The sequence below is a fragment of the Pipra filicauda genome, unplaced genomic scaffold (assembly GCF_003945595.2).
Source record: "Pipra filicauda isolate LSUMZ 115617 unplaced genomic scaffold, ASM394559v2 scaffold243_size1161148_pilon, whole genome shotgun sequence".
Classification (NCBI taxonomy): domain Eukaryota; kingdom Metazoa; phylum Chordata; class Aves; order Passeriformes; family Pipridae; genus Pipra; species Pipra filicauda.
The window spans coordinates 430824-458645 of record NW_024104358.1 but is presented as its reverse complement, the minus strand read 5'-3'; the positions used below and the strand labels follow the sequence as shown (position 1 = coordinate 458645).

Sequence of the window (27822 nt, the reverse complement as noted above, 5' to 3'; positions counted from 1 at the left end):
TGTTTCTGCAGACCAAGATTCATTTGTACAAGAGGTACAAGAGAAAAATAGCACTCTGATCATGCTAAAATAGAAGATATGTATTTTTGGTCAGGAATTTCTAAATAATATGATGATTCATACTGGGGAGAGGATCTGCAGCTGCAGCAGAGCTCTGCCGAACGACTTCTTGTGCTAGCTGGGCATTAACCAGTTCGAGTGCCTGCTGTGCTGAGCTCAGGGATTAATGGCCTTCTGGGATGGTTTCTTGCTTCGGATACAGGATGGATGGTAGGTATGGCACCCACCCTGCAGGCCATGCAGCAGAAGGGCTTGTGGTGAGGTTGTGTTGCCTTAGCAGAATGAGTAACTGCCCCTGATTCTGGAAAAGCAGCTTCTCAGCCTTGTGGGCACTGCCTGCTAGGAAGCTGCCAGGCTTGGGCAAACATCATCACAACTGTCTGCATCGTTTACAAATGAGGCTTTTAGGCAGCTGTGCTCATCCCATGGCCAGTGGAGAGAGAAAAGCACTGGAGGAGGCTGAGTCGTGCCCTGTCACATGCGCTGCTGTCATCAGAGGGGAGGAATGAGATGCTGCTGCTGGCCTCAGGATCCCCACTTCCCTGGGAGTTTTGTACTTTCCACTTGGCACCTTCTGCTGACCACTTCTGGAGACACAGTAGAGGACTAGGTAGTTTGTTTGCTTCTCCCTGTTCTTAGAGTTTCATTTACTTATGAAATACCTCTGGAATTTCTATCTGTTTCCATTGATTTTATACAGCACTGAAGTGATTAGCTTAGACTACATGTCTTAGTTTTAGATAAAGTTAAATTATACCAATTCTTCCTTAAAATCTTAACATTTCTACTCTGGGAAAAGCAAACATAGAAAAGGTTTTCACTTCTTAACCTGCAAGTAAATCGGTAACATCATCGGGACTCAGCATGCGTTTAAAGGTTCATTAGTGCCTTAATAACTAAAATGATGCTGAACCATTTTGGCAATTATGATAACACAACTGTGCATGAATAGAATATTTTTCACCACACTATGGTGTACACTACAATATGCTTTCAAATAAACCTGCTAATGCTTGCTGCTTAACCTTTCTCATCTCTGAAATTTGTAATTAGTTCAATCAGGGACTTTTCTGTTTACTTGAACTGGCTTTGATTTGAACAGTAGTTAAGATAGCATTATGCAAATTCATGGCAGACGTGCAGAAAATTACTTTTCCCCTGTTAATATATTTGTCCAATTCTGTCTTCCTATTCCTTGTGGTGGTTTAGTCTGGGCCTTCCTTGGTGACCAGTTTGTAACCAAGGAAGGGTCCAGATTTACCCAGTATTCCCTACGATTTTTATGTAAGCCAGGCTGTAAGAAGAAAGGAGGAGAGGCCTTCACTCTCTTTCCTTCCGGCGGCTTGGAGGTGCAGGTTCCCTGCTGTCGGGTCTGCCGTGTTGGGGAGCGAGGCCTGGTAAGGCCTTGTCGACCTTGGGAGACGGAGGTTTCCGGTGATCGTTCCGGAGCGACTCTCGGTTGTCCCAAGGAGAGTAGTGAGCTATTTCTTTGCTAACTCTTTTAGTGGATAGATATTGGGCTGCTAATTGGGATATATATATATATTATTTTGGTTTTGTTCCTTTTCCCTTCCCCCTTCCCGTTCCCTTGTGAAATTGTATATATATTTCAATTGTATATACCTGTAACATAAGTGTAAATATATTTATATATATCACTTTAGCTGTCTCTCTCTCATTTCGGTTTTTCTTGGTTGTTTTTCTCCCTCTTCTCCCTGAGGTTTGGGGGGGGGGGACGGACTTCTTGTGGTAAGGTTTGGAGACTTGACAGGGAGCCAGCTTCAAACCATATCATCCTAAAAAAGACCTATTTCCTTTTTCAACATTACCTTTCTTTTCCCAGCCCTCCAGATACATTTCAAAAGAGATAAAGAATTGACTTTTAACTAGGGAAATAATTTTCCCTTCCCTGCCCTTCAAATTACCTGAAATGCTGGTCTGCCAGCTCCTTTTAAAAGAGTTGTCTGAGATGGAGCCCTCCTGCTCAAAGTTGTACACCAGAAAAGTACACAGAAAAGTGGGAATTCCTGAAATCTGGTTGTCAGAGACCTGTGCTGCTTCTGAAGTTACAGCAGAAATGTTGCAGCATGAAAAAAAATGCCATTTTCTATTTAGAGGTAGAACAAAAAGTCTGAATCCCAAGTTAGTAATCAAAAAGAGTAGGTCAGAAACTCCTTCACATGATGAGTTTGGGCAGGTGGTCTTCATGGATTTATGTTCAGTTCATACTTATAGTACTTAGAAAAGAATTTCAGTCAGTGGGAAATACTGCTCAGCTATTACTACCAATTGGATACTTTAATTCTTTAGCCATTTGTTAAATCAATTCCCATATGTCTTGGTAATGAAATGTCATTCTGCCAACCAAAGTAGTGGTCATACTGCAATTCAGTGGAGGAAAAATATAATGTGCTGGTGTAAGGAAAATTTGTCTGGCTTCACCTTCCTCTTCACACAAAGTTTTGAAAATATTGTACCATGATTCTAATAAAGATCCAGAGTTATAATGCAGATACAATATCTCCAGGGATGTTCTCATTCTGGTGTTATAAGCATTAATACCTGTGTAATTGTTGGAAATCTTGGAAAAAAAACCCAATTGAACATGTATGTCAGTGTACTTTGCTTCTATCGCATCTCTCCTCTATGCAAATGTGTATGTTTTCATCAAGAAGTTCCTTGTGCACTACAAAAAATTTATCTGTAAGATAATCTTTTCCCCTGATGTCCTTTTGCAAGAGCCCTGAGAAGATTCTTTCTGATGTCTCCCATTTTAAAAAGTAGCTTTCTAGTGCAACAGAAGCATTCATGGAAAACATCTGTTTTCCCTCAAAGCCTGTTTTTCTGTCAGGAAATGAAATCCACACTCAAAAACCTTTAATCCAGAAATCCAAAGTTCTGATTTATGCTGGCATATATTTATACAAAGTTCATATGTGTAGGTTTAAGACACCGCATAAGCACTCAGTATTAACATATCCCATGGAATTACCAGCCTCATTCCTGTTCATTCATGATATATGGGAATGAGGCATCTTTACTTCTGCAGCTTCTGTCATTATAAACATCAATTGCTGCTTTCAGCCATATCTTGTTATTTTCTTGCTGTCGTCTGTAGTCAACAGTCCATCCATCACCGTTGCCTTGATGATTGCCAGAGCCCCTGCATCAAGACCACACTGTCAGTTTGACATCCTGTGTGTGGAATAACCTTCCCACTGCTGTAGGGATTTCCAGCAGCTCAAGTGCCAAGGGAATAGGCTATTCCTCAGTGAGGATAAGCAATGCAGATGAAAAAACCTCTGATCTTTCCCGTGTTACTTTTTCGTTTTGTTTTATTATTGTCCATTTTTGTTTGTCTTTTTGTTCATTCTGATTTTTCTCCTATGCTTGTGTTGCTACTGTAACACAATCTTTCATCAAGGGATACCTTTAGGAAATAGTGAACGTGATTTTATTTGCTCTGGTTGACCACAGTTAGCAGGAATGCGTGACGCTGTCTATATTAGGTCTGATTTCTCAGTAAATACCATTCAAATGGTGCTGTGAACGCTAACTCTCCTCAATTTTCCTTAGTTTGCATCAAAGCAGTTTTAAATAGCATGTTTGAACAGCACGTTTGCTTTCATCTTTTCCCGTATAAGTAACCCCCACACATACACCAACACCTATATGTATAAAACTATTGAGTTATCTACACAAAGCAGGATAAAGTAAGTCATGAGGCGTGAGTGGACCTGACACAGAAGTAACCATACTATGTCCCCTGGCACGGTTTAGCTTTGGAAATGGCTTTGTGCCCTTGGGTTGCTGGGAATTCCTCAGCAAGGGAACACTATGAGCACTGTCTCTCTACCATGTCTGTACAGCTTGGGACATGCAAGTAGGCTCAGAGGGTTTCCCTTGTATTCACTCACAATCAATTAATACATAGAAAAAATCATAGAATCGATTGGGTTGGAAAAGATCATCGAGTCCAACCCTTGGTCCAAATCCAGTCCATTTACTAGATCATGGCACTCAGGGCCACGTCCAATCTGCGTTTAAAAATCTCCAGGGATGGTGAATCCACCACCTCTCTGGGCAGCCCATTCCAATGCCTGATTACTCTCTCTGTAAAGAATTTTCTCCTGATATCCAACTTAAATTTCCCCTGGTGGAGCTTAAGCCCGTGCCCCCTTGTCCTATTGCTGAGTGCCTGAAGAAGAGACCAACCCCCACCTGGTCAGAACTTCCCTTCAGGTAGTTATAGACGGTGATGAGGTCACCTCTGAGCCTCCTCTTCTCCAGGCTAAACAACCCCAGCTCCCTCAGCCTCTCCCCATAGGACTTATGCTCCAGTCCCTTCACCAGCCTTGTTGCTCTTCTCTAGACCCGCTCCAGCACCTCAATATCCTTTCTGAACTGAGGGGCCCAGAACTGAACACAATACTCAAGGTGTGGCCTCCCCAACGCAGAGTACAGGGGAAGGATCACTTCCCTGCTCCTGCTGGCCACGCTATTTTTGATAGAGGACAAGATCCCATTGGCCTTCTTGGCCACCTGGGCACACTGTTGGCTCATGTTGAGCTTCCTGTCAATTAGTACCCCCAGGTCCCTTTCTGCCTGGCTGCTTTCCAGTCACTCTGTGCCCAGCCTGTAGCACTGCAGAGGGTTGTTGTGGCCAAAGTGGAGGACCCGGCACTTGGCTTTATTGAACTTCATCCCATTGGAATCAGCCCATCTCTCAAGTCTATCCAGATCCCTCTGCAGAGCCCTCCTGCCTTCCAGCAGGTCGACACTCCCTCCCAGTTTGGTGTCATCAGCAAATTTGCTGATGATGGACTCAATCCCCTCATCTAAATCATCAATAAAGATATTAAACAGGACTGGACCCAACACAGACCCCTGGGGAACACCACTGGTGACCGGCCGCCAGCTGGATGCAGCTCCATTCACCAGCACTCTCTGGGCCCGACCCTCCAACCAGCTCCTAATCCAGGAGAGGGTACACTTGTCCAAGCCATGGGCTACCAGCTTTTCCAGGAGTATATTATGGGAGACAGTGTCCAAGGCCTTGCTGAAGTCTAGATAGACCACATCCACAGCCTTCCCCTCATCCACCAGGTGGGTCACCTGATCGTAAAAAGAGATCAGGTTGGTCAGACAGGACCTGCCCCTCCTAAACCCATGCTGGCTGGGTCTAATCCCTTGTCCATCCTGAAGGTGCTGTGTGATTGCACTCAGGATGATCTGCTCCATAACCCTGCCAGGCACCGAGGTCAGGCTGACAGGCCTGTAGTTGCCAGGGTCCTGCTTGCAGCCTTTTTTGTGGATTGGGGTGACATTTGCCAACCTCCAATCATCTGGGACCTTCCCAGAGAGCCAGGACTGTTGGAAGGTGATGGAGAGCGGTTTGGCAAGCTCTTCTGCCAGCTCCCTCATCACCCTGGGATGGATCCCGTCTGGTCCCATAGACTTGTTAGGATCCAGCTGGCTCAGTAAGTCGCTAACTACATCCTCCTGGAATACAGGAGGGCTATTCAGCTCTCTGTCTCTGTCTATCTGCTCTAGAGACAAGTTGTCCTGAGGGCCACCTGTCTTACTGCTAAAAACTGAGGCAAAGTAGGTGTTAAGTACCTCAGCCTTCTCCTTATCTTTGTTAACTATATTTCCCTCCAAGTCCAACAGAGAATTGAGGTTTTCCTTGCCCCTCCTTTTGTATTAATGTATTTATAAAAGGACTTTTTGTTATCCCTAACTGAATTAGCCAAATTAACTTCAAATTCCACTTTTCTTTCCCTAATTTTTTTCCTGCATGACCTAGCTCTCTTTGTAAATTCTTCATAAGTAGCCAGCCCTTTTTTCCACAGTCTGTAAACTTTCTTTTTATCCCTGATTTCTTTCAGAACCTCCCTATTTAACCAAGCCGGCCGTCTTCCCCTCCGGCTGGCCTTTCGGCACACTGGAATAGCCTGTTCCTGTGCGCTCAAAATTGCCTGCTTGAAGCATGTCCATCCCTCCTGGACCCCCTTGCCTTTAAGGGTTGTTTCCCAGGGTATGCCCTGAATTAGTTTTTTGAATAGGCCAAAATCATTACATTCTTTTGTTTAAAAATAAACAAAAAAACCACCATGCAACTCAAGCAACAAAAACAAACCACGGATAATTTTTAAAAGTTATATTTTGGTATAAAATATGTTTGTTTTTTTTTTCTACTCCCTAGTGTATATTTGTGCTTTTGAAAGTCTTATCTTGAACAGCTTTTTTTTGTACTCAGAGGCTTATACTATTAAGTTACCTAATTAGTCAGTCCCACAGCATGGGAATAAAACTTCCTAGAACATAGAATCTTGCAAAAGATGTGTTTCAAGAGCATCTTCCCTTGCTGCATATTTGTTGCATTTCTCATCGATGTAGTCCAAGACTGCTCAGACAACAAAACATTCCTGTTTTGATGTTAGGGGAATGGTGTTGCCACAAAGGATTTGCATATTTCCCACTGTAGCAGGGGTTTTCCTGATGCAGTCAGCATGATGCACACACAACAACAAAGAGATTTACCATTTTTCTTACTCCAGAGCAGTCAGCTGATGCGTGTAAAAGCAAGGAAGCTTGAACATCTGCTCAGAGATGATAAAAATAAAAGTTATATTGGGATAAGGCTCTGCTTTCTACTTTCTGTTATCAAAAATTATAAGAAATCAGGAGATAGTCACTCCCCTTATAGTTACAGTTAATGAACAGCATCATCACGAGTAAAGCAAATACCTGCTCAGTTTATAGTTTTCCAAGTACACCTACAAATGAAAAGGCCAAGTACTCCAAGTAACAGAAAGTGTTAAAGGAACTGATGAGCAGCTTCTGTACAGTCTTGAAGACAGTATTTGACACAACACAAAGATGAAGAAGTCTCCAGAACTGGAGGAAAAGTATTTTGGAAAGGAAATTCAATCCAAATGTTGAAAGACGCTGAATTATACAAAGTGCTAATGAATACAATTTGATGCAACTATCAGAAAGGAATATTACATTTAATATCTCCATGGCAGAAAGTGCACCAGAAAGTGCACCAGAAAATAAAGGAAAAACTGCACTTCATTACTGGAAAAACGAGCAGACTCATTTCCTTAAGACAATCAATTCCTGACCTGCCAATAAGTGGTCCGCCTGTGCCCATGGCATCTGTGCATGTCAGGAATTTATCAGTTCCTCTCAGAAAGTTTGTGACTAATTCTGCCATTACTTGCTCAGGTAAATTCCAGTTTTGGTAAATACGTGTCATTCAAACATATGAAATTGACAAAAAAAAAAAAAAAATCCAGCAGCACAGATGTCAGTTTGCAGTAAACACAAATGTCAGTCTCTCCAGCCCCAAGCTGAAGCTGGTGTATCCAATTTTGGCTAAATCATCTGATGTTTTATGAGGAAGAATCCCAAAATAGTTTCAATGCTTCTTTTAGAGGCATGAAAAAGCTCCCAAAAGGAAAGTCTTACACAGCTGTAGAGCGGGGACCTGCACAGGTGCAAAGGGTGGGAGCAGGGACGGAAGTAATGAGATGAGGAAAACCTCTCCCACTGCAGCAGAACCAGCCACTCATGCAGATCTGGCTTTGTGTGTAAGCAGAGCTGCATGACTGCCAGGAGAAGGAAACTACAAGAAGAGAGAAGAAATCAATTCAGAAGAAGGAAAATGGGCATCTCCTATGCAATCACCTGATTCTTTTTAATATAATTTTTGCATTAAATGCCTCATGGGCCAAGGATACGCTGACAGCTTGGAAGACAAATTGCCCTCAGAAGAACGAAAAGGACAGAAGGGCAACGCCTATTGTCAAAGAAGACAAGGAGATTCTATTATTGCCTATCTCCAAGGTCATGCTCAAGCTACAAATATTGAGACTGGTTTGAAACTCACAAGATTGAATGAAAGGTTAGATTTGTTATATTACTACCTGATTCCTCTAGTAAGGAGGCATTTGTGTTACATTCTCAAATTTTTTTATGACCATTAGAGTTGGACCTTGTGGCTACCTTTATTACTTTTACAAAGAGGGGCTGAGATTGGCACTGAGTCACCTATTTCCAGAGGTAAATTTCCAGAGATAAACTATAGACTATTTACAAGAATCAATGAGATGCTGACAATTGTCAGCACCGGGTATGCTAAAAAGTGGCAGTAACCTGACTTTGGCTTTGCAGAAATAACAAAAAGTGTGATTTCAAAGCAAATAGGACTGGGAGCAAGCAAGGCTTCTGTCAGACCCATGTTCTCATTTCCCTATGGCTCTCTCCCTCTTCCCAAATGGCTGTATTTCTTTTCTTCTGCTCACAGGATTTTTAGAGTAGTTTGAAGAAGAATATTCTCCTTTATCAGCAATTTTTTCTTTCCAGGTGTCTTTTGCTGAGGAATTTTTGCAATCTGAAAGTTTCTCTGTGTTTATAGAAGATATCTTACAGAGGGAGATGTTTTGTTTAACATAAATTCTACCACAGACTTAAGAGTTTAGACTTAATTTGGTATCTAGTAATCCAATAATAAAGACATTTCTTGGCATCTGGGGCAGAAGGCTGCCCTGACAGAATAACGCTTTTTTCTGTTCCCATTATTTCCCAGATAAGAGCCAAGACCTATTTTTGGTGGTAGTGGTCTGAGCCCAAACCAGTTTTGCTGAAGTGAAATGCAGTGGTGCACTGATGTGAAGGAAGGCATTTCAACTCACTTCACATTAAACTATTAATCTCTTATTTTTACCTTTCATTGCTTTATTCTTTTTGGGTGCTTGTCAGCATGACTGCGGCCCTTGCAGAGTCCTGGTGATGTGCTGCAGCAGGAGTTTCATTGAGCAGTGGCCCTGCTTGGCAGAGCCTGGCGAGGCACCAAGGTCTGGCCACGTGCTGTGCCGATAACACTGATTGAGCTCCCCTGTGCCTGGCTGCTGTGGATGGGGTCAGTCAAAGGGCAGGGCTGAGACAAAGGGTTTATTAAAGTTTAAATGACACAGTTGCTGTGAAGATATCTTTTATTTGTTCTGACATCTCTACTGCCAGCAGGAATGACAAAGTGCTCATCACTCACCTGCTTTCTGTAGGGCTGAGGTAAATGGAAATCCGGAAGGGTTTGCTTGGGGCATCCAAAGAGAGCCACTGAGTTTGATGGTGTTATGGCAAATGCTAACAAACAGGCAAGGCAAGGGGTGCCAAAAGAAAGCTTAAAGGACACCAAGACACCTTCACTGCTGATGTCCCCAAGATGCCCTTCTTAGGGAAACTTTGTGGTATGTGGTGAGGGCCTCCAAGCAAGAATCCATTTTGGACTTGCCAGGAGGGAATGGGCTCTCCAAAAGACAACCAGATCCCTAATATTCACTGAAACCTGTGGCTCTGAGGATCAAAAACTGAATTCTCAGTGCTAGGAGAATGACTGACTGCAACTGTAACAGTATAAAACAACTTTGTTTTTTTCACGTGTTTTTGTGCTTCCCCAAATTCTCACTTACCCTTGTGTTATCTCATTCTCATCCAGACCCTCACCAAGAGGTTTCCTGAGGTGCTCAAACATATTCATCAAACTTTCTGAGGTAGAAATATAAAACTGAATGTTGTCAGGATGCCCTTTAGGCCATGTCTCCTCTGAACTAAGATGAGCATTTTTAAAAGAAAAATTAATCTGCTTTCTCATTAAACCTCTGGGGCTGAAGAGAAACTGTCCTGCCTTACCCGCAGGCTTTCTCTCTTCAAGGCTTTGCAAGTCAGTAAGTACCATACCACTCCTAGCTCCAAAGTTTTTGCTAGATCAAAGCAAGGACATCTAAGGACTAATTGGAATTTCCTTTGTCTCTAGCAAGATATGCTTCTTGCTCTCAGTCACGCAAAGCAGCTGGCAAAAACATGTATTTCAGTAGCTGGCCATCCAAATGCAGACATCAGAGACTGGGACTTGTAAGGCAGAGATCTTCATTATGGGTGTTTTTCTCCTGTTTCTTGCTAAGTGCCAGCAGTGAAACTACAGCCTTAAATTGATATTTTGCCATCACCTTGAAGAAAGTAAAAATTTCACCTACAGAGTTTGAGACTTTTCTTCTCTGCTAATATGTGCAGAGAGGGAAGGGTAGATTTCCTGAGGAACCAAAGTGAAGAATGGTTTTCCGTTAAAAAAAAAAAGGCCTCTTCAGTGGCTTTATAAAGCGAATTTAATCTCCTGTTTGATACCCTGGCCATGGAAAAGACAAAGCAGTGACTACTGTCTGTTTGATATTGCTAGGTTAGATCTGTCACTTATTACAAGTAAGTGACTTTAGACGAGGATTTTTATAGTGATAACAAGGCATGTACTAGTTATTTGGGATGTCTTGCAAGTAGGTCAGACAAATAGGATAATCTTGTATCTTGACCCTTGTTATTTGGTACTGTAACAGTTAAAGACTTTAATACTTATTCTGTTCTAATAAATAACTAATATTTTGTATCACATCACAGTTACTGTATGAGCATTTAGATGACCTTTTACTTTTCTTCATTAAGAGACAGGACATATTTGACTGTAACTTATTGAGATCAATAAATGCTTAATGTGTTAACTTCTGAGTCTAATTTTATGTGACACCTTGCTGAGCTAGCAAAAGGAATGGAGGACAGATTGGGATGTGCAGTGATATCTGAGAGGTATTTATATACAACAGCTATGGATTTGTGGCATGTTTGCTAGGGTTATTAAACTACTTTCACATTGCTAAGTCCTCTAACTACCTATCCATAAAATGAAGAAAGGGTCGTTTTGCAGAACTTGATTTCAATAGATCGGAATTTAGTTCCTATCCATGCTATAGATTTTAACTGTGACCTTGGGCAAATCACTTATTCTCTGCCTCTCACTTCTCTGTATGCTAAAGTAGGGATAATAACTTAAAGATGAGAATGAATATGCCAGTGTTCATGTGGCATTCCCACTGTTATTCAGCTCAGGGTCCTACCTCTGCCTTGAGCTAAGATGGAGTTGACCAAATTATATTTTGCCCACAGTTTATTTCAAAGTGAATTTCTTGCTCTTTTAATTTTTAGACACAGTCATAGATGGTGATTGGCCTGAGACTGTTCCCAAAATGGTCAGTCTGTACCCTGACAGACTTGAACACCTTTGTTCACCCTACCTTTGTTGTGTTCTTTCCCAAACATTAGGTCAGATTCTAACTCATTTCAGAAGCTGAAGTCTTTCTGGCTACCCGGCATTGCCACATAGCACCAGAAGGACTTCATTTTATCAGTGTAACAGGGCACAGCTGGAAGGCAAAGAAGACCCTGGATAAGGAATTCTTTGTTTTTTCTTCAATGTAGTTTCTACATTGCTGATGATTTACATAATTCAGCCTGGTCTACAGCATGCCAGGGGGCATGAGTATCTGCTTACCTGCGCAGCAGTTAGCCCCGGTCATCAGCAAACACGTATCACAGTTATCTTTTGTAAACAATGAAAACTGAATCTTCTTCTTCTAAAGGCAAACACTCCAGAAGCCCAAAAGGTTGCTGTTGAAAGGATTATCAAAAAGCCTTTGTATAATTGTGGCATGCTATATGTAATCACTAGGATGCATTTGGTGCTCTGATGTAGTTCCTTGCCATTTACAGCTGGTGTGGGCTCATCTGTGTTCCCTTTATACAAAGTCATCTTCATGATCTTATGCATCTGGAACAGGAGTTGTTTAGTATCACTACATCACAGGGCATGGAAGAGACCTAGGAAGTCATACCTGTGCCCTTCTCTCCTTTTCTTTCTTCATACTTGATAAATGGCTCCTGCAGATTGCTTCTCTTTTCCTTCCCCAATGGACATGTTCCAAAAGATATTTGGAATATCAGCAATATTTCTCCATGGCACCAGGTCACAAACACCCACCACATGATAACTACATGATACAAGCCCCAGCAAACCCCTAGATTTGCCATATGCCATTGCATATCAGTGATAGTTAGATGCAGTGATAAAGCAAATAATATTCTGGTAAATATTTTGCATTTAAAATCCCAGAAAGCAATGAAGGCAGCAGGAAACATGCTGCTCTGATACTGTTAACAATGTAGTTGCTGTCTCCTGTCCATCACAAAAGCCAAACTGCCTCGGTTACCCACTGAGTCAGCCCTCACGTTACCTGAGGTGCTAGCAATTAAAATCTGTACACTCTGAACCGAAGTTGCGTTTCTCTTAATGCCAGGAAAAAAAAAACCAAAACCAAACCAAAATAGCAAAAGTCATATTGAATCCATCAGCCTGCCTTTGAATACAAGTACACAGAAAATTCCCAATAGACATTGGATCAGTGCAGAGAGCAGCACTGGAATTACTGAATATAACTGGTGAACTATAAAAAAAGAAAAACTGGAACCAGTTCTGTCTGTGTTATCTCAGATGAAACCATCTTTTCTATTGGAGAAACAAACTATCTAAAATGAAAACAGAGATTAAAAAAAGATATATTGGGCAAGAAATGAGCACCATTCAAGCATATTTCATCTTGAAACAGGAGCCATGATTGGTAATTGTTTGTTATTGGCAGGTTAAGTTTTTTAATTAGAATCAAAATCCCATTTTGCTGGATTCATAAAGGGAAACAGAGAGCTTAGAGCTGTCCTGAGGCAATTCTGTGGTCTAGAGTGGCTCAGGAGAAGTCTTCAGAAGCACCCTTAAAATTAAAAAGGAGAGTATTTCTGCAGAGAGGACTATTTACATTGACAGGGACAAAGTGCTTGTTGAAACTGTTCAGATTTACAGAATGTAGTGTAAAAGAAATGGTTGTGAAACCAAATGTGAACTAACAAGTACAGTTTACCAAGGGCAAACTAGATGTTTGGTCAGCTCCAGCTTGTGCCGAGACTCTCAGAGATGCAATCCCTACGTCCTTTTGTGTTTCAGAAGCAATAAAAGGAGGGCTAAGGAGATTCTCCACTCTTTTTTGGATGTGGGGGGAAGCATAGTGACAAAGGATGAGGAAAAGGTTGTTATTTAATGCCTTCTTTGCTTCAGTCTTTTACAGTAAGACCAGTTGTTCTCCAGGTACCCAGCCCCCTGAGCTGGAAGACAGTGAAATGAAGCCCCCATAATCCAAGATGAAACGGCCAGTGACCTGTGATACTACTTATACACACAAGTCCATGGGACTGGATGGGATTCACCCAAGGGTACTGAGGAAGCTGGTGGAATAACTCAGCAAGCCTCTCTCCATCATTTATCATTGGTCCTGACTAACTGGGGAGGTCCCAGCTGACTGGAAGTTAGAAAATGTGACACCCATTTACAAGAAGGGCCAGAAGGAGGATCCAGGGAACTACAGCCAGCCTGACCTCGGTGCTGGGGAAGGTGATGAAGCTGTTTGTCTTGAGTGCCATCACATACCACATGCAGGACAACCAGGGGAGCAGGCTCAGCCAGCATAGGTTTAGGAAAGGCAGGTCCTGTTTGTCCAACCTGATCTCTTTCTATGACAAGGTGACTTGCCTGGTGGATGAGGAAAAGGCTGTGGATATTGTCCAATTGGACTTTATAAAGCCTGTGCCACCATTTCCCACAGCATTCTCCTGGAAAATTGTTTGGACTGGTGAACAGTTTCCTGGGTGAAAAACTGGCTGGATGGCAGGGCACAGAGCGTGGTGGTGAATGGAATTAAATCCAGCTGGCAGCTGGTCACCAGGGGTGTTCCCCAGGGCTCAGGATTTGGGCCAGTTCTGTTCAACATCTTTATCAACTATCTGGATGAGAGGACCAAATGCCCCCCCCCAGGTAAGTTTGTAGCCAACACCAAATTTGGTGGGAGTGTTGATCTGCCAGAGGGTGGGAAAGGTCTACAAAGGGATCTGGACAGTCTGGATTGATGGAACAAGGCTATTTGTATGAGCTTCAACAAGGGGTAGTGCATCAGGTCCTGCACTTAAGCCATAACAACCCCATGCAATGCTCCAGACTTGGAGCAGAGTCGTTGAAAAGGTGCCAGGCAGAAAAGGACCCGGGGGTGCTGGTCAACAGTGGATGAATACAAGCCAGCAGTGTGCCCAGGTGCCCAAGAAGGCCAACAGCATCCTGGCTTGTATCAGAAACAGTATGGCCAGCAGGACCAGGGCACTGATTGTCTCGCTGTACTAGTCACTGGTCAGGCTGCACCTTGAATCCTGTGTTCAGTTCTGAGCCCCTCACTACAAGAGAGACATTGAGAGACTGGAGAGAAGGGCAATGGAGCTGGGGAAGGTTCTGGAGCACAAGTATTATAAAGAACAGCTGAGGGAGCTGGGAGTGTTTAATCTGGAGAAAAGGAGGCTCGGGGAGGACCTTCTCATACTCTACAACTACATGAAAGGAGGTGGAGGTCAATCTCTTCTCCCAGGTAATAAGTGACGGGACAAGAGGAAATGGCCTCAAGTTGCAGCAGGGGAGGTTCAGATTGGATATTAGGAGAAATTTCTTCATGGAAAGGATTATCAAGCACTGGAACAGGCTGCCCAGTGGTTGAGTCACCATCCCTGGAGGTATTTAAAAGACATTGTGCAAGTTTCGAGCTGGCTTCCTGCCAAGTCTCCGAAACTCGACAACAAGGACCTGCTTCCCAGAGAGGGAAGAGAAAAGAAACGACTTAAGCAGCTAAAGCTATAGAAAAATATATATATATATATATTTTACATATGAGGCAGATATATACAATGAGAATACTATACACCACAACTCTAGAAATTCCAAACAGTTCCCCAAAAAGGGAAGAGGGGGAGGGAGAAGGGAGAAGGACAAAAAGGGACAAAGACCGAGCAAGTCAACCAGCCAACTGAAGGTAAATTAGCAAAATCTCACCACTTCCCTTTGAACAGTCAGGATGGCTAGACACGGCCCGGTGCTCTCCCCTCAGGCATGGCAGATAACAGCAGTCACAGCTCCAGATAAGCCAGACCGAGACAGGGACCCACCGTTCTCGAACCTCGCCGGAAAGGAAGAGAGCGAGATCCCTCCTGCTGGTTTTATTTATACTTCAAGTTACGTAAAGGAATAGCATGGAATACTTCCGTGATCACTTTCCTAGTTCCTTCCTGGTTACAAGCTGGTCTCCAGGAAGGTCTAGAGTGAAACCATCACAGACATGTAGTTGTAGCATTTAGAGACATGGTTTAGTGGACTTGGCAGTGCCAGGTTAACAGTTGGACCTAAGGATCTTAAAAGTCTTTAGCAACTGGTTCTGTGATTCCGAAGCTGTAATATGGAGGGAAATGGTGACCTTGCTACTTGCAGGTAAGCTGCATGTTGATGAAACTGCTAATGGTATTAGGGAGAAAAGTCAAAACAGCATCTTCTGAACAAGTACCCTTCAAAATCAGCCTTTGCCTTACAAAAACAGACAGAGCAAGCATGCTGCATCAGGTCCCCTCTAGTCCTTTCAGTAAATTTGTGACTGGAGAAGACTCTGCCCTCATCTGTGAAGAGTTTGCTTCAGTTAAGCTTGGAATAAAGATAAGGAAGCACTTCGTGTGTGTTGTGTCCCCTGAGGGAGAGGGGCTGATGCACCTAAGAGGATTAGAGAAACAACTTCAGTGAATTGATGTGGGTTACATTCATCTTCATACTAAACTTTATATTAAGGCCCTAATTTCAGCTTCCAAGAAGAATTAGTGGGTAAGGTTGGTGCTTCTTAAAAGCTGTACTCCAGAATGACAAATACTCGTCTTAACCTGTTAAGATCTTAGTGCTAGGATAGCCATGTCCTGATATAAGACTAAAGAAAATTTTGATACAGGATCCCAACGTACCTGCTGAGATTTCATTATTCTTTCACGACGGATTTCTTTGGTCAAAGTCTACTTTGTGATCATGATTTCAGACTCCCAAATACAAGAAAGACATTTACAGACTGAAGCAAGTCAACGGACAGGCCACCAAGATGGTCAGGGGCTCAAGCATATGACCAGAAAAAGAGATGGAGAACCGGATTTTTTCAGCCTGTAGAAGAAATACCTCGGAGAGATCTTACTGCTATCTTGAACTGCCTAATGGGAGGGTGCAGAGAAATCAGAGAGACTCTTCTTGATAGGATCAGAGGGCAGCAGATGCAATATAAAATTTGGGAAATTCCTCTTTGATATAAGGAAAACTTGTAGCATTACAGCAATCAAATATTGCAAAAAGTTGCCTCAAGAGGTGTGGAATATACATCCTTGAGAGATCTAAAACTCAACTAGAGTTGAGCAGCCTACCCTAATTCAGTCTGCATTGAGCTGTATGTTGGACTAGGTGACCTCCACAAGTCCCCTCCAAGTTAGATTGTCCTGCAAATTTATGAGTCACATCAAGAAGATGTGACTGCTTTCACTGGTGGTTCAAAAGCTTGTGGTTTCCACACATTGAAATATTGTCTTTCTGAATTGTCAGAAGAGTGGAAATCGGAGGGGGAAGTAGTAAACCTTGCTCCTAGCTTCTGCTACAGTGGGTACCAGCATGACCTGCTTGGATCCTTATAGTCCTGAGCAATACCCAGACCACACTCAGGCAGAAGGATGGGGCTGAATGGCAGCACCACTGGTGATAGCTAAATTCAGCATTTGGAGTACAAAACTTCTGTTTATTTAGCCCCTTAGAAGTTTTTATTCAGGTCGAAGGATAAGGTTTTTTGGAGGTCTTGTAAAATACTGCATATTTCAGGTGCAACTGCTGGTTCAGACCCTTAGGAGGAGCAGAGAAAGTGATTAAGGCCATTTAGTGCAAGTGTGATAAAATAAAAGATACAAAAACACTAAGACCAAGCCTACTTCTGAAGTCTGACAGAAATATGTCAAATGAGGTAGATGGGAGTAGGTAAGACCTGAGAGCATTTTCCTGGATTTTCCTTTAAGAACTAAACACTACTCTGTTTTTCAGGTTAATCTTGGTGCTACATCTCATTCCACACTGTCATGCTCAAGGAAACATTTATAAAGCAGAATAATTCACAGCACTCTTTTCTCTCCTATATGAACCTACTTCTTATTTTATTCCTTTTCTCCACACTCCCCATACGCATTCACTAGCCCCAACTGTGCTTGTTACATAACCTGTCAAGTTATCTGTGTAATGTTGTGGTAGGGATTTAGCTAGAGAAAAAAATTCCCATGGTGTGTGAGTAAGATTAGAACAGAATGTGTATGTGATGGATTTGTGGACTGAAAACTCATTCAGTTCTAGTTTGATTATGAAGGCAAGGTTAAATGTGAACTATATTAGCAGAAGTATAGGTATGACTCTTCAAAAATGCATGAACTTTAAAATCTCTCCAAACCTGTGTTTGGTGAAGCAACATCACATTAAAAATGGCGTGTCCTTTCTCTCTATTTCTTCCCTTAAGCAACTAAAATTACTAAATACTTCAGTAATCAGCTTTCCTAGTGCTATTTACTTTTCTCAAAGCCAAATCTTCTGGATGCTCTCACAAGAAGACTTCATGTGCACTTTTTGGAAGACTAGAGAGAGTAAGACAAAATCCCTCATTAATGTCATAACTTACTGTCAGTGATACCAATGACACAGAGATACACTGAAACTTTCCCAGAACTGTCCCAGGCTCTGGTGTCTAGTCTGGACATGGCAAAAAACATAGGCTGGTGCAAGAGACTATGCAGTAACAGGAAGTCTGAAGCTCACTGAAAATGCTCTCAAGCCCCTGTCTCCTCTGTCTGCCTTTGGAGCAGTCAGGAAATATAAGCCAGGAAGGACAGGCTTAATGTCATGTATTTGCCATAAGATTTATTACCCACAGCCATCCTCAGACCAGAGGTGTCCTGAGCATGGAGAGGCCACCAGGGTCAGCTGTGAATGGGGCATGTATGAGTGGGTGAAACACACTGCCCATCCAAATGTCAGGTCTATAAAGGAGAACAGTGTAATTAAGGCTGCTACACTGTATTTCGTGTTGTTTTCAGATATAAAACCAAGTCATCTGGGGTGGTCTCCTAAGACCAAATTCCCCACAAGTCTGATGATGAACTGACTAAACTTAGAGGAAAGTCTGGATTTGATTCCACTGTAGAAAGAAGTAGGTTTAGATAGTCATTTTAAATAGACCCTTTCACATAATCAGAATCAATTATTCCAGTCTGCTGGCTATTGCCACTTAAGTGACTTTCTGCAGGTATTTACCTCTAAATACCAGTATGCATTTCTCGGTTAGAGAGCAGCATGACCACTGACATGGACTTCAAACCTCTTTTACATATTCCACTACAAGAAAAGTGAGTAAATAAATCAGTGCTTATGACCTCATGGTGGTCATAAGCATTTCCTGGTGTGCTCTTGTTAATGATCAAGAGCGATGGAAAAACATTTAGCAAGCAAACTGAGTCTTAAAGTCTTCTCCCTGCAAATTTTATTCTCCAGGTTTCTGTGGGAACTAGACTGCATTGTGCTCTTTGGCTGTTGGAATGAAAGCCTTTCAACCAAAAAGCCTTGGCACTTTCAACGCCAGTCAGAGTTGTCAGTAAAGTTGACATGACTACTGTTAGATCTGCTACAACTCTTTCTATCTTCTGCTCTTGTGGTGCAAGGAATTGTTTGTAAACTGGACTTGAACACTGGCGGCCCCAAAATTTGTACCCAATATGCTAACTGCATTGTCTCATTATCTGTATTTTTTGATGGCAGAGATTTCAATCTCCTCTACTTGTCAGAAAGTTTGGTCATGTGCAGAGAGGGAAACACGATACATACTTCTGTGTGGATTCACTGTCATTTCATATCAGAAAACACTGTGTTTTGAAATATCACCTGTTGGTCCTGGATTGAGGGCAAATTCACACAGCTTTGTGCTACAGATTGTGCCTAGGTAAAGCAGCTTTGTTAAACACGGTTTTTTTTCAGTAGGGAATAAATAATTGGGGACTACTACAGCTCTTCTACCAAGTGGGGTAAGTGTTAAGCATCAAGGGAGCAAAGCCTGCACTAAAACAACAGCATAAGTGGGTATGAGAGACGGAAGTTCTTTCAAGTGCTATAACACACACCTGGGAGATGCTAAAAGACAGAGAAAGCTCTGCTCGAGCATCTTAAGTACTGGCAGTTGCAAGACAGGCAAAATATATTTTCCAGGTTGTGTCTGACTGAACAACAAGAGGTAGCTTGACACATAACTGTAAGCTTCAGCATCATCAAAAATAAAGCTGCAAAAGCATCCCTTTGAGCAACCTCATCAGTATGTTTTCTCCATATTACTAACAAACCCCAGAGCTAGTTCCTGCTATGAACTGGTCAAAGCTTAAGAAATGTTGGCATCTCAACAGCTATTCAAGACGTTAGCATGTAAATGATAACACATGGGTCATGACATTTTCTGTTCCTTCTGGTCAGCCTGATATTCCAGTAAGAGTATGAGAACTCAAGGACTTAAGAGCCTTTTGACAGCATGCCAGGGTTGTTGAATACCCAAGTTTTTGAGTAGTATGACAGAATTCAGAGACACAGAAGTTTTTTTTGTTTGTTTAAGAAATAGGAGCAATATTAGGTTGGGCTTTCTCAGTTTATCAGAGCATTTTTAAACCTCATAGAATTAAAGGCAGAGAGGTTGCTGGAACGCAACCTTATCAATTTTCCCTTATCATTTGTTTTAATATAACAAAGCAAAGCACAATTTAAGTTAAAACTGCACATAAAAAATATCTCTCCCTTATTTAACCAAAGCTTCCTTCTTGGTACTGTAGCATTATAATCCTGTTTATTCTCCAGTGAGTTTGGTTTGTAGGTTCTTCCAGGGGAAAAGGCTTTGCTAAAGTTAAATAAAACACTGAGGGAAAATTCCACCTTTTTATTCCCTAAGCAAAGAAGATAAAACCCCAGACTTTTCACCTTTTGCAAATCCTCTTTGAAATAGCCCAATGAATTCAAATGGTTTAATGGTTCAAACTGAGAACAAACATACCCAGTTACTCTTTTGAACAACCATGTAAAACATAGAGCTACAGCGATAAGGTGAAGTTACTGAGGCACTTTGTGCTTACCAGAGCTTTAGCCTCTATTGCTTGATGGACTCCTTACCAGTTTTGACTTTTCATTGACTTTCCTCACCTTTAATTTAAGACTGCATTGACTTTTCTTGTCACCTTAATCCATTTCTAACATTAAATTGCTGCACAGCTAGCTATAATGCTACTCAGTATTGATTATATTTTTTCCTCTCAATAATGTTTTGTTACATACATTGAAAAATAATCAAATAAGCTTCCTAGTGCTTTGCTGGTTTTTAGTAGTTAATAATTCCACTGATTTTTAAAAAAAATGGTTTTTTTCGATGTTTCATTACTCACTTAACCCAGGTCAGTGTTTTGGTGAAGAGAAAGCTGTAAATGAGATCTGGTGCAGTTGTTATGCAGAATGTATTGATCCCTGGGGTTTGATGTAAGTGGCAGCTGCTTGAGAGTAAATCCTTACCAGGTCCTGGTAGTGGCTTTCCAAGACAACAAAATCTTGTCCCATGGTGGATGCACAAAGGGTGTCCAAGCCGGGTCACCACAAGAGGAGTGTGTGACAAGGAAGAATGAAAGCTGTCTCAGCCCTGGGACTTCCCAAATGTTTCCAACAGGGAAACACAACATCCCTGGGTATTCAAAGTTCATACTTAAGACACTCTGAGCACCCTCCAGTAATGACCAGCTACAGATGAGCTCCTCAGAGATGCAGTGATGCTAGAGAAGTGAGATATGTCCATGTGTTAAGGTTTGCACAGGAAGTGCCTGGAAAGCCAGGACTAATTTACTCCATGTCCTTGCACTAAAAAGGTGGCAATATTTCCTTTCCATGCATGTGTTTTTTTTTTCATGTACGTTTTTACACCAAGGTAGGACATCACCTCCACTATAATAACTCAGGCCTGATTAATAGGCATTTCCTTTTTATGGAAGAATTGGATTTACAGAAGTGAAAAGATGAAACAAAATACAGTATTCTACAGGCAACTACTGTATGGAATAACACTGTGTTAGCTGAGGCTTAAAATACTCTGGGGAAATTTAAAAGTTGCCTGAAGAATTACACAAGGAAAGATAAAATCTTTTTTTCCAGTCTCAGGATTTAAGCTTGGATTTATTGTTCCATGACAGGGTGTCTCCTCTCACCATTTAGTGGATCATAAAAAGAAAACTTCATTTCTCTAGTAAAAAAAGTGACTCATGCTTGCAGCCCAGGCTCTCAGTTATGTGCCTGGCTGGATAGGTCTTCAAAGCTTTTTTGGTAGAGAAAACATGGAACATATCCATGATAAATATAAAATGTTTTCTATATTTTTTTTTGTAGGAAGACAAGTACTTTGTGCATTGCTGTCTCTCTCCTTGACTGTGTTGTCACTATAAAGGCTCATTCCCTTGCTTGAACATTATACAGGAGATGCAACACAGGGCTCATGGAGAACAAATTACAAATCTCATAAGTCTGCAGTCTCACTGAAGGCAAAAAGGCACACCTTTGGTTGTCCTCGAAGTCAGCCTGCTTGAGTGGATACATTACGAAAAAATAAACAAAAAGTTTAAAGATATATAAGGTGATGTGTTCCAATATACAATTCCAGCAGCACCTTTAAAAGATTTTGGTTTTTTGGTTTGTTTTTTTTTCCTCCTTGTGTCTTGTTTGGTATCCCTTTTTTTGTTTAAGGATGAGTCCTCTCTGACTTTCTTCTTTCCCATAATATTAGAGTAGCTGTCTAATGCAACCTGGTCTGTACAGGTAAGTGCTGACAGGTATATGGCTGTGTCTGTTCCTGGCAGGGCATTAAAGCACTCTCAGAGAAAGCTGGTTTGTGCAACAGCCTTCACCACAGACCTCAGATATGACCTCACAAAAATCTCTCTGATATTCCTCATCATATTCCCTCTCCTGTCCCTGGTCTGTCCAGCCCTGGTAGAGCAGAGCCTCCTAGGGGCTGAGCCCATCTCTGTCCACGAAAACCTGAGCTGTGCCTGCTACAAACTCTACATGGTAGGAGAATACAAATTAATGACATTAAACTACTATTAAAAAGCCCTATTGACTTACATCTTTTATACAATATTGAAGCCTATATGGTTTTTAAGCCTCTCTGTCACAGTTAATACCAGCTTTCAGTCATATCTTTGCAATTGAAACTAAGCAGGGGACTAATGGATGACCAGCTATTTTCTGCTAATACACTGTAGAAATGAGTGTGCCTGGTCAATTCCTAAAAACACTCACAGTGAAGAAAGTACTCAGAGAAAGTCAAAACTATTCTTTTTAAGAGAATGTTTTTTTATGATCCCTGATTCTGCATTTAATTCTGTAAGTGCAGTTTAAAGGGCAGAGGGAGTTGTTAAATTTCATTTCACATTCACACTCTTCTCCTGTCAGCACTCCTGTGGAATTGTTGCTGCTGCTTATGCATATTGAGGGGGAATGCACCCCTTTGCAGGCAGAGTACAGCTCTGTAGCTCATTCCCAGCCATTTCCTAGGTGTTTGGTACCATGATAACATTTTAGCCCACAGGATTTCCCATTTTATGCCCTTATTATTTTTTCTTCCATCCTACAAAGGATCTGCTTTTGCAAAAACCGTCTCTACGGCAGAGGAGAGCTGGATGCGACGTCCTCATAAGCTCATCAGCATTTTCTGCTACTCCTTCAAAGTGCACCACATCCTTCAAAGTGCACCACACCCTTCAAAGCACAGCATGTCCTTCAAAGTACTGATAACACCTGCCTGTCAGCACATGAGAAAGCAGGGCAGGAGCCAAAAATTAAAGATCCAGGTTGCATGTTGCTGCTCAGAAGCACACCAGTTCCAAGCATTTTGATGTCAGAATTACTGACTAGACCAGGAGTTAGCCCAGAGTGCCTTATGCCTCTGTGGATTAGCAGGTTGTACCATGATTCATGAATTCCTGCTCTTTCTTATTTAGACAGAAGGTACATAAACTGTTCCAGTCAGCTTCAGTCTCCAAGAAGAAAATTAGTACAGAATATAACTACACAGTAGGAAAAAAGAAGTCAGTGATCACCAAAGCCTGGATGGTAGTTCTGCCCTTGCAATTCAGGAGGGGTGCCCGTAGCTGAGAAGCTCCTAGCTGTACCATGCAAGGAGTCATATGGCATGTGTCCCAGCAGGACACCTTTCATTGCATGCCATGGCAGTTTCTATGGTGTGTGGTAAGGAGAGACAGCACAGCCTGGAAGAACATGTGGCAGTGCAGTTTGGAAGGCAAAGCTACAGAGCCCTGCTGTTAGAGTGCAAGCTATGGGGTAAAATGTCTCTGCTGCCACCAGGAATGTTTCACAATACAACCCTTCTACCTTCTGTTCACTCATTTCTTTTAATCCTTTTTTCAAAAATCAAAAGTCAAACCCTGAGACTGTAGTGAAAAGCAGACATGTCTCTCATCAACATAACACCTGGGATGGAAAATTCTGAATGTTCTCCAGTAACCATGTAATAACCCCTCTGTTGTGCTCCCATTCCAGACACTGTTCCCACCAGGCTGCTATCCAAAGCTTCCTTTGCTGCAGTGCACTCTTCCTAGACACTGACTGTCTGACACAAAGTCCAAGCAGAGAGAAGTTGAAGGAGGTAGTTAAGCAATAGGATGTCTTTAAGTCCTTTCTTGTTTAAACTGTATGTACTCAGGTAAGAAAGGATTTTGTTTTTCTGAGCTGAAAGAGATTATCAGAAAGCTTGAGAACATGAAAGAGTATCATAAGCTGGAGATAGTTCAGATAATTTTTTGGTGATGAAAGTTCTAAATGACTTTAGTACAAAGTAAGTACATATGAGTGCTTGATGTCTACCAATATGTGATGGCTGGAATGACTTTTTCTCTTTGGTTTTATTAAGTCCTTATTATGAAAAAAGATAGTTCATTATGCCATATTTTCAACAAACATGGAGCAAAAGGCAGTTTTTTTCTGAGGAGCTTTTATCTAACACACAGGATGAAGAGAAATGGGAAGGGCTATAAACAGAAAGGATATGTAAGGATATGTAAGTATATGCTGGCATTGAAATTTGAATAGGCAGGTAATAGAGCATTGATGAAACAAGCCAAGTGGGGAAAAATAGAAGAGCGAAGAAGAAGGGAAAAATAGTCAAAGGGGATGAAAAAATGAAGGAGAGCACATCTGCTATGGCTGGGGGGAAGGCACTGGGGAAGGTGTGTTGGGGCATACTAGCTTTTCCAATAGAGGAAAAAGTGTTGAGAGCAAAAACTGATACAACCTCTTGACATTGAAAAGAACCATATTGCAGACCTATACGGTCCTTGTTGCTTAGGCCACTGTTTGCTGCCATGGTCAGGGATATCTGTTTGCTTTCCTCCAGAGATGATGAATTACTGTTGTGATTTCTCACACTGAGTAGGCAATATAATCCTCAATTTCATATGCAGTTCTCATAATCACATCTCAGAGAGGAGAATACAGAATTATATCTATGGTTTTAGTTATAGTAAGAGATCATTTCATTGGTGTTAATGACAGATTTGTTGTGCCTTAACTGTTCCCAGTTCAAGTAATTATAAATACTTCCGTCATTGTTTGATGGTCATCTCAGCACACTTTTGGCACTTAGGCTCTTTGTCAGTGCTGAAAGAGGAAGGTTCTGCATTTGCTCATTTTGTGATTTCTACTCCAAAAAGTCTTGACTTTCTACAAACTCCTTATCCTTGTGGAAAGTGAAAAAGAGAGATGCTTTTAGGGGACCAGACAAATATATAATTTACAAGCTGCAAATGTTCATAACATTTCAGTAGGGGCTACCCAGTAAAGCCATGTACTTGCCCATATGAACTGAACTCCATCAAAAAACAGTTAGGCTTCGAAAACTGACCACTTACATGACAAACCCTTTTCCATTTCACAGTAGTTCCAAGAATGATTTAGAGATAGCAATTTTTGGTCAGTTTTCTTGTAGTTATTTTTCAGACAATCAAAAGGACGAAAAGTTAATAAAAGCAGACAAGTCTAGAAATCGTCTCTTGACTTCTCAGCCTCTGTATATCGCAGTAGCGTTTCTGCAGAAATCCTTCTCAGCCAGTCAGACAGTATTCTAAAAACAACCTTGTACCAAGATAATATCCCTGAGGATCAAACTAGACAGGAATGAAGAACAAACATACATTTTACATTCATATACATAGCAGGAGCATTAAAGATTCAGCTCCTTATAGCAATATTCATAACTACAGGTAAATATTTGCTCTAAATTCATCTTCAATCTATCATGTTTAGGTAAAATTCCCTTAGGTCTCTTTTGCTAAAGATAAGTGGTTAAATTCTTTTGCTTGAAATACATCTACTGCTGCTAACAAACCCAGACTTCTCCTCTGCCTCCCCACTCCTGCCCTGATCTTTACTACTCCATACCCAGGTTACATTACTGTGGATGGAAGCTGCTCCCTCAGTCCTTTCTTAAACCTTTTTTATAACTTTTCCTCACTTTTTTTTATAAAGTATCATTATTTTGGATTATATCCTTCTTTCCTTGTATCTCTATATTTCACTGCTCCTTTTTCCAAAACATAATGAAACACTTGCCCATCCTTTCAATTAATTTGCATGATAGCCTCAGCAGTCCTCTTGCTGACTGCTGCATCTTCTTTTTTCCAATCGCTCTTGTGTTGCTTCCATCCAGCTTTTTCACAGCTCTACTACTCAGCATAACTTTCTTCGTGGACCATATCACTTCTCTCTTTAAATTTTCTCCAAGATCCACTATTGCTCTTAAAATTCTTGTCTTTTTCTCTACCCTGACCCAAATCTCAGAACTGAATCTGTGTCCTATATGGGCATTTCTGTCACTCACTCATTATCTTTTATGTTGTCCTTGACCATAAAACTGTGCTGCAGAAGTCACTATTATATTCAGGTCTGTGTCCTCATTTTATTCCAAACATTTGGAAAGATAGTTTTTTTCATATAAGGTTCACACTATTAACTTGTTCTCCCTAACTAATGAAAAGAATACTCAGGTTACCTAACAAGTACAGCTGAGTTGCCTTTGGTAGGAGACAGCTATGCTAAATTATACCAGAAGAGAAACTGGCCAAAATACAAGTTAACTTCTCCATTTAGAATTTCTTACTGTGCTTTGATTTATCTGTGCCTTATCTTCTGGAGTTTCAGCTGTGAAGGGCAATAATTGTCTTTATCCTTGTGCTGAATACCACTGCTGTGGTCTCAGTTCTTTCAAGCTGGTAAATAATGAGATACTCATGAAATTCTTAGCGGGTGTTTTGCATTAATATCTCATCTGATTTCAGTGGGAGGTTTACCTGACTAAGATCTTCCACAAAGCAGAATAATTCCTTGTTCCCCCTACCAGGTAACAAATGCCAGCTTAATACGTCAATCCATCATCACATAGTTATGTGTTACACGTAGCCAAAAGTCCCAATAATAAATTCTAATCTCCTTGGGATGATAAAATAGAAAATTAATGTGAACCTATTGTAAATAAAACTTAATTCCCTAAAAAGCAAGGCCTATAATAACACAATGGTTATACCTTAATAACACAATGGTCCTTCCACCTGTCAGTCTAGAAACTCAGTACCACTTGGTATGACATAATTTATTTTGTTCTAACAAACCTGTTAGTAAGGTAAGCCCTACAGCTCTTGGAGAGAGGATTGTGGAGTGGCAAAACATTAGGTCAGTTCCACAGAGAAAACAAAACTGCATTATTATGGCCAGGGGCAGAATTGAAGTTGTTTTTTGAAGCACTGGAGCATACATTTTGAAGTGCAACCCTTGCTTTTGCTAACAGGTGAGAGTTTAATTCAGTTGCTTGGGCAAAAATAGAGGCACAGCAAGACCTGACTCTTTGTTCAAAGTTCTGCCATGAAAAGGAGGCAAAGTTCAGGCATAAAAAGGAGGGAAATTTGACGCTTCGCCCTGGTTCTGGCCAAGACAGGGTTGATTTTTGCAGTAGCCAGGAGGGGGCATGGCTAAGACACAGAGGTTATTCTATACCACTCACATCAAAACAACAGCACAAAACATTTTCCAGGGACAGAGGAAGGCGTTCTGTACAGGTCATGTAGTGTGGTGGCACGGTGAGGTATTGTCGGGGGTCTACGTGTGGTGTAGTGGTGAGCACTCGCTTGGGAATGGTTCACCTCTTTACACTCTGTTATTAATATAGTTGCTGTTACTGTTCATTTTCTTATTCTGTTGCTGTTTCCAGTAAATTGTTCTTATCTCTATCCATTCTCTTCAATTCTCTTCTCCATCTGGCTGCAGGGGAGGGGGAAGGGAAACGGGGGAGTGAGCTAGCAGCACATGGTTTGGAATGTTTTGGTAGGAACATAAAATTGGGGAATACCATTCCTAACCCACAACACACATCCTGTTAGGAAATGTGGAAATTAGCTACCTGAAGGAGAGATGCTTCTCTTCCCTTTACAGTGAATGGCTGTGCGACATGCCAAAAGTTTTTTTAACTTCAGGATATAGTGTTACTGGGGAACACCCCACAGGCTGTACCATGAACTATGACACTAGACAGGATGTTCAGAATGGGCCCCATTCTTCCCTTGCCATAATTATTTTTTCATTTTTAAGAGCACCTGATCTGTTTTATTGTCATGACTCAGTGGTACCTTGTGACACAGACACGCAAAAGTCCACCTCAAATCTTCTATCATAACTCATCATGATGCAGTGCTATATGAGTTATGGGCTGTCTTGATGGTAGAGAGTACTGCTCATGTCTGGCAGAAAAGAGTTTGCCTGAGGGCTAGCTAAAAAACCAAAGACCTATTTGCCAAATGTGAATGGAGTAAATTCTCTTGTGATCCATGCTG

The 27822-nt window shown here is 41.5% G+C and overlaps 1 long non-coding RNA gene across 2 annotated transcripts in view; it reads left to right on the top strand.

Annotated features, from left to right (window-relative positions):
- Positions 1 to 27822, top strand: part of LOC113992870 — a 129946-nt gene that overhangs the window by 68718 nt on the left and 33406 nt on the right. The gene's annotated exons all lie outside the window — the stretch shown is intronic.